The 15,172-nt window shown below is 36.3% G+C and overlaps 3 pseudogenes across 1 annotated transcript; 2 read left to right on the plus strand and 1 right to left on the minus strand.

Moving 5' to 3' along the window:
* The first annotated feature begins 226 nt into the window (after positions 1–226).
* Positions 227–2,119, plus strand: LOC110753995 (uncharacterized; annotated as a pseudogene). Its single transcript, XR_015835520.1, has 3 exons — positions 227–645; positions 1,257–1,368; positions 1,731–2,119. The product of XR_015835520.1 is annotated as an uncharacterized LOC110753995 (transcript).
* Positions 2,120–4,603: 2,484 nt separating this feature from the next.
* LOC148294874 (TMV resistance protein N-like) lies at positions 4,604–5,229 on the minus strand (annotated as a pseudogene).
* A 2,352-nt stretch (positions 5,230–7,581) lies between these two features.
* On the plus strand, positions 7,582–9,461 carry LOC148294875 (uncharacterized; annotated as a pseudogene).
* The last annotated feature ends 5,711 nt before the right edge of the window (positions 9,462–15,172 follow it).

Below are 15,172 nucleotides of genomic sequence, written 5' to 3' on the forward strand. Positions count from 1 at the left end.
GATCCTATGTCTTGTCTTTTTTTTTTTTTTTTTTACCCGAACAAAAAGAAAGAAAAAAAAAAGAAAAAGAGAAAAGAGACAATTCCTTTATAAGGATAAAAGTACATAATCTAATTAACAGTTTCTTTAATTTTTTTTAATGAACAGTTTCTTTAACTTTGTCTAACTTGCATTAAAAAAAAAAAAAGGTTGTTCCCCCCAAAAGAAAGAAAGAAGTGTTCATGCCACTCAAATGTCAAAACCTATATATACCAAAACTACCATTTTCCCAACACTTTCCAAACCCCTTCCCAAATCTTCACTTCACATAAAGCATGCCAAACCCAGAACCACCATTTCCCTTTCTCTTCGCCATTCTCTTCTTCATTCCACCCCTTATCTTTTCCCAAAATGGCGAGTATGTCCGGTTCGCCGAGGCAGGAAAGCGGAGAGTCCACATCACTGACGACCTGGACGACGTCGTAGACGAAGAAGAGGACGATACTTGGAAAGAATGGGGCAAGAAATCCACCCTCTTCCGATTTTGATCCGCCCCCTGATTTGTCCGAAATGGACATGTCCGAGATCCAGGCGGAGATGATGAAGCGGCATACCGGCCCGGCTTTCGGGTTTGTGAAGCTCCGGCTGGGCGTCAAACGGACTCGGGTAATCCGAATTTGCTCTTCCCCTTTGTGTTCTTATTGGGTTTCAGCTTGAATTGAATTGGGTTAGTTTCTATGTTGGCTCTGATATAGTAACACGTAGTTTGGAACCTCAATTTGATAGTGTTAGTGTAATCAGTGAAACGAGTTTTTTTTAGCATGAATTTTGATCAAACGTTCACTGTTGAATTGAAAGAGTATTGAGAAGTTGATTGGAAGTTGTTTTGATATGGAATTGGACTTGAACATTTATGTGAAAGAATTTGGTTAAAATTGGAAATTGTGGATTAATGTGTGGAAATCTACTGATAAGTACTAGTTTTGCAAATTGCAGGCTGCCCAAAATGCACTATCAGAACACTTTTTTAGATTGTGAACCATGAATTGAGCACTTGTTATAAACTTATATCTTTATTTTTGTAATTCTTGTCGTAGTCTCTAGCTTTAGATGTTAAGTATGAGCTTAAGTTGGTGTAATGGCTTTATAGGTAATAGAAATGACTTTGTTAATATTTTATTTTCAACTTTTGATGGTTTGCTATGTAATTGATTGAGGCTTTCAATTTGGCTTCAAATGAATGGTAAATTTAGTAAGGGCTTCTTTTCCCCTCGCAGGATATGGTGGCTGAGATTGCTAAATGGACCAAAGTTCTGAGAACTGGAGCTCTTGGGGTAAGATTCATGGGTGTTGATCTAAACACAATCACAAGGCCAAGACATGACAGAGGTATGCTTCTTTCCCCCCACACTGGGTCTTTTGTCCTCCAGATCAAAAGAGAATGAGGTTCCCTTGTGTCCTGCTGGAGAAATTGCTCCTTGATTGTAGATGTCTTTCATTTCTTAAGAATGTTTTTTCACAACAAATAGAAAAATCTGAAGTCTTGGGCATGGCTTACCTGTCCATAAGAGAGGTGTTGCATGCCAATTAAACTCATGTCTTGCTTAGCATACTTTTTTGAATTGATGAGCTTATTATTGCTGATAATGAATTTCTTTGATTGGATGATGACCTGATTATTGTAGATCACGAGCTTCTCCTTTCTTTTGTTCTTATACTGTTTTATCCCTTTCTTTATCTCGATTCTCCAGTTGAAGGAGTTTGTGTTGAACCAACCAGAGGCCTATGAAATAAAGATTGGCGATCAAGTTTTTCGAAGACCTGGAGATCCTCCGTTGGAGGAAGTTGTGGAGAAGCTCCAGAATGAGAAAAAGAGAGTGGAGAATGAGAGTCCAGCAGAGAGCAATAGGCATTTGAAAGAGGAATTGTAGTTATACCGGTAAGTTTTCTGACATGCAATATAATGACCCCTTCTCTGACTCCATAGCAACATCCACTCCGAATATTCATGCATTACTATTCAAGTGGATTTTAGGCTGTTGATAAAGCCGACATGATTAGTTATCGCAATTCTGTGTTTATTTATTTATTTTAATTGAACCAGTGCATAAAAACTGCTCAAGAGTAGGCAGGCCATCTATTCACCACACCTCTTGAACCACTTTGGAACTTCATTGCCTGAAAATTTAATATCGAATGTAGAGCCCTGAGAAAAAGAATTTCAGAGACTGAAGTTCGCTACAACATATAACAGAGATGCGCAGCAAAATATTAATTGCTAAATTTGAATTGAACAAAAAAAAGAGAGAGTAGATAATATGACCAGAAAATATTAATGCAAAGATATCATTCAACATTTAATGGATCAATTTACATACTTTTGGTCCTCATAAATATCAATATGTCTCTGCTTTGGCTGATCCATAGGTTCTGAAGATGATGAGCAAAGCCTTTGCTCTTCTTCTGATCCACGAGGGCTCTTCTTCCCCACACTAGTTGTTGATTCATTCATCATCGTTATATCATCATCATCAACCTGTACCTGGTGGCCTAATAGGTGAATCCTGCAGCTTTTAAAGCCTATCGGCCCTCCATCTGGGTCTGGGAAGTTAAATATAACTTGAAATCTATGCGTATTAGTATTACCCTGCTGCATCGGCATCTTTCTTCCTTTCCCTTGCGGATCCAAATCCAATAATGGAATACACTTGAGCCACATGAGTTTCCTGTGTCTCTGTTGGAGGATCATGATAACTAACACATAGAAGTAAACTTAATGTCGACTCCCATTTTACATTTGGAGGAATTTCAAAACAAACTTCACATCCAGCAACGTGTTCCTCATCTGAATCAGGATCTACTTCAACTACATTTGCATCTTTACAACACCTGAACCACTTTCGAACTTCATTGCCTGGAAGTGTTATTTCGACTTCATTGCCTGGAAGTATAATTTCGAATACAGAACGCGGTAGCTACATTAATAGAATAGAATAGTTACGGTAATCATCATGTTAACGAAATAATTGAGAGAGAGAGAGAGAGATTATAGAACAGAAACCTGATTCAGAAAAATATTTTCTATAACGATGCCGCGTAGTCTAAAGCAATTGACCAAATCCAGCCACCGAACCCCCTGGGCCAATTTTGAAAGCAATTGACCAAATCCAGCCACCGAACCCCCTGGGCCAATTTTGAAATTTTTTCCAATGATGTGCAATTAAGCAGGTATAACCAAGCTACTCTTGGTGGAAGCACTTCTGGAATTTCCCGAAGCCTCTTGCAACCATGCAATCTAAGAATCAACAAGTTGACAAACTTGCTAATGCATCCCGGAAGCATGACAAAATTGTTTCCCGATAAATCAAGTTCTGTTAATGCGTTCCAGCAATCAAGAGGCACGAGGAAATCACTTTCTGAGAAATTGCATCTATGGAGATAAAAAATAGGGATTCTTAGATCTATGTCCAAAACGATTAGCTGTCATTGGGTTTAGTCCACGTGTTTTTGGTTTTAGATGTAGGTCCTTTGATTTTTATTATTTTTTTTGTTATGCCGATTTTACCCAATCAGGTAAATAAGGAAAACACATTGAAAATCTAAATTTAATGCATTATTTCCTCATAAATGAATTTCAGATTTTAAATTTTGAATTATTTCCTTGATAATATTTACCTAATATATGGATAAAATACAATTTAATTAATGAAAGTAAAAACCCACATGAAATTATGTACCTAATATACAGGTAAGTTGTGTTATTATTAGCAATGGAAAAAACTTAGTGATAAATCGTGTTACCCATAAGTCAGGAACATAAATTAAAAGACTACCTATAAGTTAGGAACATAAATTAGAAGACAACATATAAGTTGGATACAAAAATAGACAAATAAAAAACGTATTTTACCTATAAAAAAAAAAGGTACATAAAATACTATTATACATCGTCGAAAATATGAAAAACATATATTATACCTATGCAATAGGCAATAGAACAATATACCTACACCATAGGATAATATATCCACAAGAGTATGTAATATACCTCTACTATAGAATGAACAAAAATAAAAATTGTTACCTATAACTCATGTGCTAAACGATGTGCTACTGTATTTGCTTCCCTAAAAACACTTGAACATGCAAGCATTAGCACATCCAACGGCCATTGATGGACCACCCTTTCTGGGATGAATGAGGTTGGAGTGTGAGTTACCATCCATAAGAGCATGGATTCGGGTCAGCCCAACGGTGTGGTTCTTAGTGCAGCCACGACCATTTGGCTACCAGTATCTCCGCAAAATGTCTTCAATTTTTTCAAGGATGAAAGAACTCAATTTGGGATTTGTTTGCAATAATTTTTTTTTTCTATTCAATGACAAACGTCATAAATGGTTAATTATTATCATATAAATTACTATTACCCGATTCAAGGCATAAAGGACAACATTGGAATAAAAAATGATTTAAAAAAAATAAAAATAAAAAGATTACATCATAAAATATTTCAAAAGGAATGTAATCCCATGTGGCACAAAAATCAAAGGACTTGTATCAAAGTCACTAAATGCGAGGATTAAACCCAACTTCTCAATGGAAATTTAGATCTATATCAACTTTTCTATATAAAAAAACACAGGCTGGGAAGCGCTAATCTGATGTTTGAGTTATTTAAAAGCTGCTGTAATTTGGTATTGCTGGATGAAACTTCAGACTTCACCTTATCGCGAATGTAAGGAGTTTTCGGCACCCTTTGAAACTCAGATCAGTGAGGTGTTGCAATCCATATATACTACCTAATGACGTAACTGTAAGGTTCTCACAATGATCACCTCTCAATTCTTGAAGCCTTGTAAGATTTACAATTGATGAAGGCAGTTCCCTTATGCCACTTCCTTCCATATTCAATATTGTTAGGCATTCCATTTTGTCCTCTATTTCTGGGAAACTCTCAAGCCCTTGGCAATTACGAACACACAGACTTTTAAGGGATTTCAATCTAAGTCTTGTTGCAAACCTCGTAAGCTTAACGCATTCTCCAAGATCCAACTTAACAAGTTTATCAAGGAATCCAATAGAATCATCAACCTCAACCAAACTTGTACACTCACTTAGATTCAAGAACTTTATGTTTGGGATTCCAGATAAGTCAGGGATTTTTTCTAAGAATTCACACCCACTTAAATTTATAGATGTCACATTTGAGCAATTCTGTGAGACAAAAACATGACATAGGAAATTATCAAATCACAAACTTAAAATTTTAAAAAAAAAAAAAAAATTCAATAATTTGTGTCGTGAAAATAAGAACTTTAAATTGGATACAACAAGATAATTTGAAGTATGTACCTTAAATATCTCTAATTGTCTAATATCACTACAAGGCATATTGAATACAACAAGATGCCTTGCATGAAAATTGGATGGGAAAAATTGTAACTGACATCTACCCCAATCAATCAACCTCAACTCGTTGGGCAGATGGTCAATGCATCCAGATAGAACTACATTACGGTTTATGAAAATTTCAAGATTTACCATCCTAGATAAGCTTTTTGCATTCAAGATCAAGGGTGTCTCATCTGGTTTTGGACAACTCACCATGATACATTTAATCTTTCTTGTACCCTGAGATGGAAAAGTATTAATAGCAAGATATCGAGTCGTTTTTCAAACCAAAATGTGTACATTTTGTTAAGAAAATTATAGGTCACATAAGGTACTACTTCTTGTCAAATTGAATATAGGAACATATATTATACTTACTGTGTTTTTTGTTAGAACTTGGAATACATCTTGGTGAAACCATAGTCTACTACGCTTGCTAGGATCATGGGGAGATTCTTCGTGAACTATATCCTTACCCAGTTGTTCTAGCAAGTCATGCATCAAAATCACATTGCTTTGAATAGTTATCATTGCCTTCTCAACGAGTACTTCAATGCAATCTTGGGGGACCTTATGCCACATAGTCCTTATCTTCACTCTTGGAGAAACATGCAATGTCTAGAAAAACTTGTTGCACGGAAGTTTTCAAGGCATCATAAACTTTTCTAAGTATTTTTTGAATACTTGTGTAAGGATCTCCTCCGTAACCATCTAATAATATAGCTTGCCAACGATGTACACCTTTATTATGAAGATGGGAACCTAAAAGCGTTAGGGCAGTTCCAGCAACAAGGGCTGGGGGGGGGGGGGGGGCAGCTGCTGGGGCCCACGAAACCAGGCTAGCCCTCAGGCAAGATGAGCCCTAGTTCAAGCCCGAGTTTGCTGACGTCAGCAACCAAAAAAAAAAAAATTTAATCGAAAAAAATCTTTAATAAATACTTAGTCATAGTTTTCACTTCCCACACCAAAAATCTATACAAATTTCTCTCCTCATATCTCATGTGAATAGTTATTGCCATGGCAATTGGTGGAAACACCACAACCTTTTGCAAGGGCAGCCACTATTCACGTGAATAGTAGCTGCCCTAGCCCCCCCCCCCTTGCCATGGCAAAGGGTTCACTGCTGGAAGTGCTCTTTAGAGCTAGTGGAAGTCCTTGAGCATAGGCTATTGCACTTTGTTGCTTGAACATAAAATGGGTGAAAATATTTTGGCTAATTTTCCCTGTTCCTGCTTCCTTCATTTAGCTCAGCATGAGAGTATTGCATTCTTTTTCTCTCTTACCCTTTATAGAACTAAACTTTCTTACACATGTTAATGGCAATTAGGTTGAACTTGTTAGTGCTCCTCCCAATAACTCAGTAAGTACAAGGATTGAGAGAGTTTAAGGATTATTCAATTCCCAGTGGATAATAATTGTGCTATTTTTGTTGTATAAAAAAGTTGTACACTATAATTATATGTTTAAGATTTTGATTATTATATCCAGCCTGCTTTGTACTCTTGGATACTTTGGCAAATCCAGGTTGTGTCTTTGATCCAACAGATTCGATGAAAACTTCTGCTATGTTTATCCCTTCTAAATAATGACCGTCATTGAACTATATTTGTATCTTTTCATGTTAGTTTGGTTCATTCTCATCACAATTCAATCTCCGTGTACAAGAATCAGAAACAAAAGTTGACAATCTCCTAAAATGGGAAACAATGATTCTTGACTCGAATCATACTGTCATGTGCCTATATTATGGAGTAATTTTTTGGTATGACAAGTATACCGCCACATGTATTTATTTATTGATACTATATCTTAAGAGGTCCATAATATATGAACTATATCGTCCGCTCATATTTTAACAAATGAATTAATAACACCATGTGACAGTGTAATCGTAACACTAAAATTTCTCCAATTTATTAGTGATATCATATTTAAGTCCATATAATTTTATAGAATTTTGAAGTTTAACAAAAGAAACTTTGACTTGTCAAGCACGCTCGGCGGGGACCGACCATGGTCAGAGTTTAATGAATTTGCGGCATAAATAACTTCATTGAAAAGATCAATTTTAACATTAGGCACAACATACCATATTTCATGGGGAATTTTTTGCATGTCTTGGTCCTAACAAATTATATAATCTAATGATATAAAGCCTTTTATACCCTCTATTATAAGATTGAGTGTTAAACTTATTCCTTTCTCACATGGATGCGGCATAGCTTTACTAGGGTAGCGGTTTTAGCTTTAATAGTAGAGCATTTAACCGATCATCATTTGGTCTAATAATATTAGTTTTTATTTCATTAGAAGTTAAACAGTACCTTATTTATTGGGGCGTGTATGGATGCACCATCATGAGTGATGGATGGACTGGCTCGATGAGGTTGTCCATAATAAATTTCATGGTCTACTCAAATGGGAAAACAATTTTTTTGAAATCAGTGGATGCTTCAAATAAAACCAAGGATGCAAAGTACATTGCCAAATTGTTGAAGGATGTCGTAAAAGAGGTTGGGCCGTCGAATGTTGTTCATATTGTCACCGACAATGGTTCAGCCTTTGTTAAGGCTGGAGAGATGATGATGGAGCGGTACCTTATTTATTGGACTCCTTGTGCTGCACATTGCATTGATCTAATATTTGAAGATATTGGGAAGCAAGAGTCGGTGGCTAATGTCATAAATAAAGCTAGGAAATTAACCAAATACATTTACAATCATGGTTGGCTATTGGCTCAGATGAGGATCTTCTGTCAAGGAGATTTGGTCCGACCTGGTGCAACTCGGTTTGCGACAAACTACATCACCATCAATAGCATCTTAAATAAGAAAGCTGGGCTGAGGCAACTTTTTACAAGTGAGGAATGGTATAATAGTCGATTCAGTCAATCACAAGAGGGGAAGAGAATTGAAAGTCGAGTCCTTGATCATAGATTCTGGGATGCCATGGAAGGAGTACAATCCATTTATGAGCCTTTGTATAGCATCCTGCGAATTGTTGATACAGAGGTAGTTCCTATAATGCCTATCTTATATGATATGTTTCACATAATGAAAGAGAAGATTTCTAAGTTGAAGGGAAAAAAATGGATTCTCAAAATCATCAATCACAGATGGGATGTCACATTATCTTGTCCATTACATCAAGCTGGTATGTTTTAATCTCTTAGTAAAAATTTGCATCAATTTTTAAATTTATACAATGGGCATTAACTAATCTTCATATTTGTAGCCTACTACTTGAACCCTAGATATCAATATGAAACAGGGGTTGGCCACAATAAAGAGTTACTTTCAGGACTCCAACGCGTATTTGAAAGGTTGAATCCAACTAGGGATAGAGGTTTGCAAGCATTTGGGGCCGAGGTAAGTGAACACAAAACAATGTCTTCCTTATTAAGTTTAGTTTTATGCATACTGAACACAAAACATTGTGAATCAAGGTGATAAATTTTAGAGACTGTAGAAAGAAATTTCGCACTGAGATGGCTGTCAAATCAAGAAAATCGATCCCCCCCAGTAGAATGGTGGAATCTTCATGGTGATTCTGCCCCGAACTTGCAAAAAATTGTTATGCGTATATTGTCACAGACAGCATCATCATCGGCATGTGAACGAAATTGGAGTACATTTGCTCTTATTCACACGAAACAAAGGAACCGTCTCGCATATACTAGGCTGGAAAAGATTGTCTTTTGCTATTATAATATGAAACTTAAGCTACGTGATGAAGAGGCTGAAATGAACAAGGTTGCAGAAAATGACTACATAGACCTTCTTGACATTGCAGGGCAACCATCTGATGATGATAATAATCCAATTCAATAATGGATTATGACAGCTCACTTGGATGATGAACAAGGCAACCCTGATGCCGTTATAGCACAACATGCTACCCAAGAAGGAGTTGATGTCGATAGAGTCATATCCGAAGATGTTAGAAGTGGAGATACTTCATCATTTGAAAGGAATATGCTTGGACCTCGGCAAGGTCAAAGACGTCCCTTGAGAGACGATGCCAGTACTAGTAGAAAAGAAAGTTCATGCAATTTGTCAGATAATGATGGAGGAAGTAATGCTGGATCATGAGGTAATGAAGAAGGAAGACAATATAGCCCATTTACTATCGAGGCTGATTTTACTCATGCCACCCAAGATGAGGATCATGGATGCAGAGAAGCTGGACCAGGCATTGGCGCAATTGGGAAGCAATACTTAAGGAAAAGAAGCAAACCAATCAATTCATCTGAAGATGACATGGCGATCAGTTTTTTATCTATGAGCATAGGAACTAGACCTAGTACTAACTCAAATGAATCTTATGATGGCTATGGTTATGTCATGTTTGATTATAGTGGAACTAGTTATGGAGCTCAAGATGATGAAACAAACTATGGACCTACTAGTTGGGTTAATCCTAACTATCCCATATATGGGAGGACAGTAGCGAGCTCAAGAGAGACATATGTGCACCATGTTCAAACATGGCTTACAAACTGCTCGGGTTACATGACTTGGTATGACTATTGTATGAATCTAGATGGTTGTTCCTCATTGTTTGAACCTCATAGGAGCTCTTCATTTATGTAGTTAGACACTTATCTAAATTGTAATATAATGTTTAAACAAACTACGGATTTATGCATGGTTTATTCATTCTAATAAATATTTTATTTTCAAACTTTTCATTAACGCGCATTACATACCACTTATATTTCATTATATATATAGATATCTTATTGTTAGTAAATTTTTAGTTTTATTTGTTCAATACATTCAGTGATAATGTACATAACATCTATGAAAGTTTTAGACCAAAATTATGTGTTTCAATGCCTATATCTGTCATTTTTGTTGATTTTTTCCTAATACCTAAAACAATAACGATATATTCCCCGAAATATCTGTAAATTGGAGGCCCGATATTATCTGCACGGCCGATATTTTAATCCTTGGGAACACTGTAACAAAAATATTTCATCACATGGAATAAAAATAGGAAATTGTGACATGTTACCTTAAATATTTTGTTTCAACTTTTTCACATGGAGATGAGTATGATGTTTGTAGAACTGTAATTAGAAAATGCAATTTGATTTATATTGGAAATTTGAATGTGGGAGCGGATCCGCTATGTCCAATTATGTGTCCCCTCCATATCCTCTCTTTAAATGTTTAACACGTGTCCTACCACTTAAAGGAGAGTTAACTCTGTAAACTTCTTTTAATTTTAATTAAAAAAATTAAAAACAAAAAACTCCAAAATCATAGGAGACAAGAGCGAGCGTATGTATTGAGCGTCCTTTCGCCTCTCAACTCTCAAAAACCCTTACAAAACCTAGCAATCCTCATTCTCCCGCTTCTAATTTCTACAAGAAGAAAACCAATCTATTACACCTTTTGTCCTCTGTTTCCTTCAAGCGCGCTAGTTAATCTGCACTAATATTTTTTTTCCTCCCTAACTGTTGGCCAACAAGGTGAGTAAAGCTCTGCACCATTCGTTGTGTTTTGTTCTTTTTCTTTACTGATTGTTGACTTTAACTGTTGTACACAAAAGCTTATGATTTGTTCAGTTTTCTCTAATAAGTTCGATCTTAAGTTATGATTAATTGTTTTTTTTTTTTGGTTCTCAACTCATGACTTCAGTATTCAAGTTATTATTCTGCATGTATCCGATATTAGCCTTGATTACAAAACTTTTATACGTGATAAGGGTGTAAAAGTTAAAAAACAAAAGAAACCACCACTAATAATAGCTCAAGTTGGGATAGTTGATACATCGCTTTTGTTTCTTTCTTTCTTTTTTGGGTTGGCATAGCTAATATCCTCTTCTGATAAAAGCTTCCCATGACATTGAAAACTGCATGATTTATCTTTTATAGTTGTGCGACTTCTGTGGTCAAAATGCATTGCTAATATTTAAACATATAGAAATTTGATGACTGTTTTTATCTTTTTGTTTTCTAATGTTGAATCATATACTAGTTCCACTTCTTTTCTAATTATTATTCATATAAAATTTTAGTCTTTTATATTATTTTTTTATCTACTTTCTCACGGAGATGAACATGGAAAATAATTCCAGAGAAGCTGAAGGAACTCAAGCAAGTCTGAAGATGAATTTTGAAACGGACAAAGACTTGGATGATTTTGTAGACAATGAGAGAAATGAAGAAAATTTATTAGAAACTACAAAAGGTAATGAAAGCATACAATTAGTTCATTCTAAGATGCAAAAATAATTTATTCCAGTAATAGGTATGGAGTTTGAGACAGAAGAAGAAGTCTTTAAATTCTATCATGCGTATGCATTTAGTGTTGGTTTTAGCATTACAAAAGTAAATTTCATATAGAGAAATGTGGAAAGTTGAGAGACGAACTTTTTGTTTGCTCTGCTGTAGGTAAGCGTGAAAAAAATAACTGAGATGTCTATGTGAAATCTCATTATGCTGATACAAGATTTGGATGTCTAGCAAGGATGAAAATCAGTTGTCACTTAACTGATAAGTATCATGTTACTGGGTTCTTCCCAAGCATACCCATGTTACCTCAAGTCCTTGTAAGACTCATTTTTTTAGGTCACATAGGAAGATTTCTCTTGCACAAATAGTTGAAGCTGATATGGCTGATGGTTTAGGAATTGCTCCAAAAGCAACTATAGAATTTCACAGTAAACAAGCTGTATGTAGTATCAAGCTGATTTTTTTTACTAATATCTTTTGGATTGATGCAAAGATGATGGTGGATTAAATTTATTTTGGTGATGTAGTATGTTTTGATACCACTTATAGGAAAAATAATGAAAGAAGACCTTTTGCAATGTTTGTTGGCGTAAACAATTATAAGCAAACTATAATATTTGGTGTTGCATTATTGTATGATGAAACAGCTAAGACGTTCATTTGGTTACTTGATACTTTTGTCAAGGCTATGTTTGGGAAAAAACCAAAAAGTATTCTCACATACCAAGATGCTGAAATTCCCAAAGCAATGTTTTTAGGCTGCGTTTGGTTCATGGGAAAGGAATCTTGGGGATGGGAAACCAATTGCTTTCCCATGTTTGGTAAGTCAAGCATGGGAAAGCGTTGCCTAGGACATGGGAAAATAGGAGGGAAAGTGAATCCTTCCTTCCTACTTGGGTTTCACTTTCCCTTCCCATGGGAAAGTAAGACTAACTTTTTTTTGACTAATTTGTCCTTACTAACAATTCATAATTACAGTTTTTATCCAACAATAATTGGTTTTTTTTTTTATTTTAATAGGGGTACAATTGGGAAACTAAACAAAATTTATTTTCCATTCCTACTCAAAACAAACATGGGAAAGGAAATAAAGTGATATTTCCGGGTCACTTTCCTGGCATTACCAAACATGGGAAAGGAATCACCATTTCCCATCCCTTGGGAAATGACATGGGAAATGATTTCCCATCAAATTCATTCCGTGAACCAAACGGGGCCTTAAAGTGGCAAGAAACATGCCACCGGTTATGCATTTGGCACATATACCAAAATGCAGTCAAGCACCTTAGTGGTGTTTTTGAGAAGTTCAATGATTTTACCAAAGACTTTCGTGGCTGCATATATGATTATGAAGATGAAGATGATTTTCTGAATGCCTGGAATAGCGTGCTTAAAAAGTATAATATCATAAACAATGAGTGGGTGAGCCAATTGTTTGATATAAAGGAGAAATGGGCATTAGTTTATAGGCGAAAAAAAAATTGGGCTGATATTACTACTACCCAATGTAGTGAAAGGATGAATTGTGCTATAAAGAAGTATGTTAGTTACGAATACGATTTGCTACGATTTTTTCAACATTTTCGAAAGTTGGTTGAAGATCGTTATTATTAAGAGTTGAAAGCTGAATTTATAGCTAGTCAAAATTTCACTACAATAATATTTCTAGTGAAATATTAAAATATGCATAACCTCTATATACACTAGAAGTGTTTAAATTGTTTCAAGATGAGTTGTGTAAAGCTCAATATTGCGTCTTGAACTTGATTGGTGAGATTGGAAGTGTCAACAAATATGAAATTATCCCTCATATTAAGTATTGGCACCATGCAATCATATTTGACTTAATACAATTTTATGCAGTTGTAAGAAATATGAGTTTGCATAAATCTTGTGTGCACATGCCTTAAAGGTTATTTCTGCAAAAAAATATTTAGAGTATATCAGCATGGTACAACTTGAAGAGATGGACGAAAATATCGAGGCTAAGAGTGCAACAATTACATGCAAGATCTCAAATGAAAATAACAGAAAGGTAGAAATCGTAAAACTTTATTGAGAGCTATGTCGATTGTACATTCAACTAGTAACACGAGCAACAACGTCAAAAAACAAAGCCTATCAAATTGCTATATTTGGACTTAGTAGTACATTGGTAGAGGTGGATGCATTTTTGAAGGAGAAAGCGAGTGAAGAACCAACTCAAGTGCTCCTAACAACCACTAATCGTGCTTATGAGGTTAGTGAGTCTGTATGTGTTGATGATAATCGTGGAGGAAAATATTCACAGATCCTAGGTCAAATAATTAATCCAATCAATTTTGGGAATTATTTGACTAAATTGGGGATCCTTGCCATAATTGGAATTATTCTTCCGAAACCCTAGCCTCCGAGGCTCCTATAAATACATGGCTACGCACAAGGTTTGAGGTGTGTCTGAAATTTTGCAAAAATCCCCTCTTACAAACCCTAGACGCCACACTCTCTCTTTCTCTCTCTCACACAAACAAGGCTCCGCCCACCCGGGGTTCTCCTCAAGAGAAATCTACGTACACTTTGTTAGCTACTGTTTCTCCTATACATAGTCAATGATCCCGTCCCAAAAATCACTGTTCAATTGATTATTTATTATGAAATTACATTTTTGCCCCTAGATGTAGGGGCACTTTAGTCACTTTTTGTTCAGGAAGGATTTTGGGGAATTGAGTGGCACCGTTGCATAGAGCTCAATGATACGAGTTCATAGACAGGCGACATGTTCAATTCGAAGTTAAAACAAAGGAGTTGTGGTCTGCAGAAGTGTCGTGGCACAATTGTAATTTTTCCAAAGTCAGATTTTTAAATACCCCAACTCTCTCTCTCTCTCTCTCTCTCTCTCTCTCTCTCTCTCTCTCTCTCTCTCTCTCTCTCTCTCTCTCTCTCCACCGTGACATTTGGGCTGAAGCCTAGCCACCTCAAGCCGTCACGCCGCCGTGACGAGCTCGGAAAGTTCCGGGAGTTTCGAGCTTTAGTCGCCGTTTTCGGCGATTCCGGCGATGAATTTAATCGATCTAGATATGAATCTTCATCCCCTCCACATGCTCTAGTTGTCTATGCTGGTATCTTGGAGCAATTTTGAGGTTTTACAAATCGTTCAATATACCCATTTTAGTCGACGGTTTCAGCTTCAATTCCGCAAGTTCTGACTAGTTTTTGGCTGTGGTCCAAGAACAAAAGTTGATCCCCTAGTTAGTCTGAACCTTTTGGCATAGGTTTTGGCCTAAACCTTGCTCTCTCTATACCGCTAGGATCGTATAGAAACTTGTTGATCGAGAATCAGAGCCCCAGATACTCCGAGTCAATGATTCTAAGTTTAGGCGAAATGATCGTCGTCCGATTGTGTGATTGGCTTAGATCCGACCGCTCAATCGAGATCAAACTTTCAGGACTTGTTTAATAAACTTTGTTGGACCTATAGGAACTTTCGGATCGGGAATCAGAGGTCGTGGGCCCAGGGGCCTAATTGACCTAGATGGTGGGCCTCGCATGTCTGACCGGGACCAATTAGTTGGGAGGTGC

Source organism: Prunus avium, chromosome 4 (assembly GCF_965620075.1).
Source record: "Prunus avium chromosome 4, drPruAviu1.hap1.1, whole genome shotgun sequence".
Classification (NCBI taxonomy): Eukaryota; Viridiplantae; Streptophyta; class Magnoliopsida; order Rosales; family Rosaceae; genus Prunus; species Prunus avium.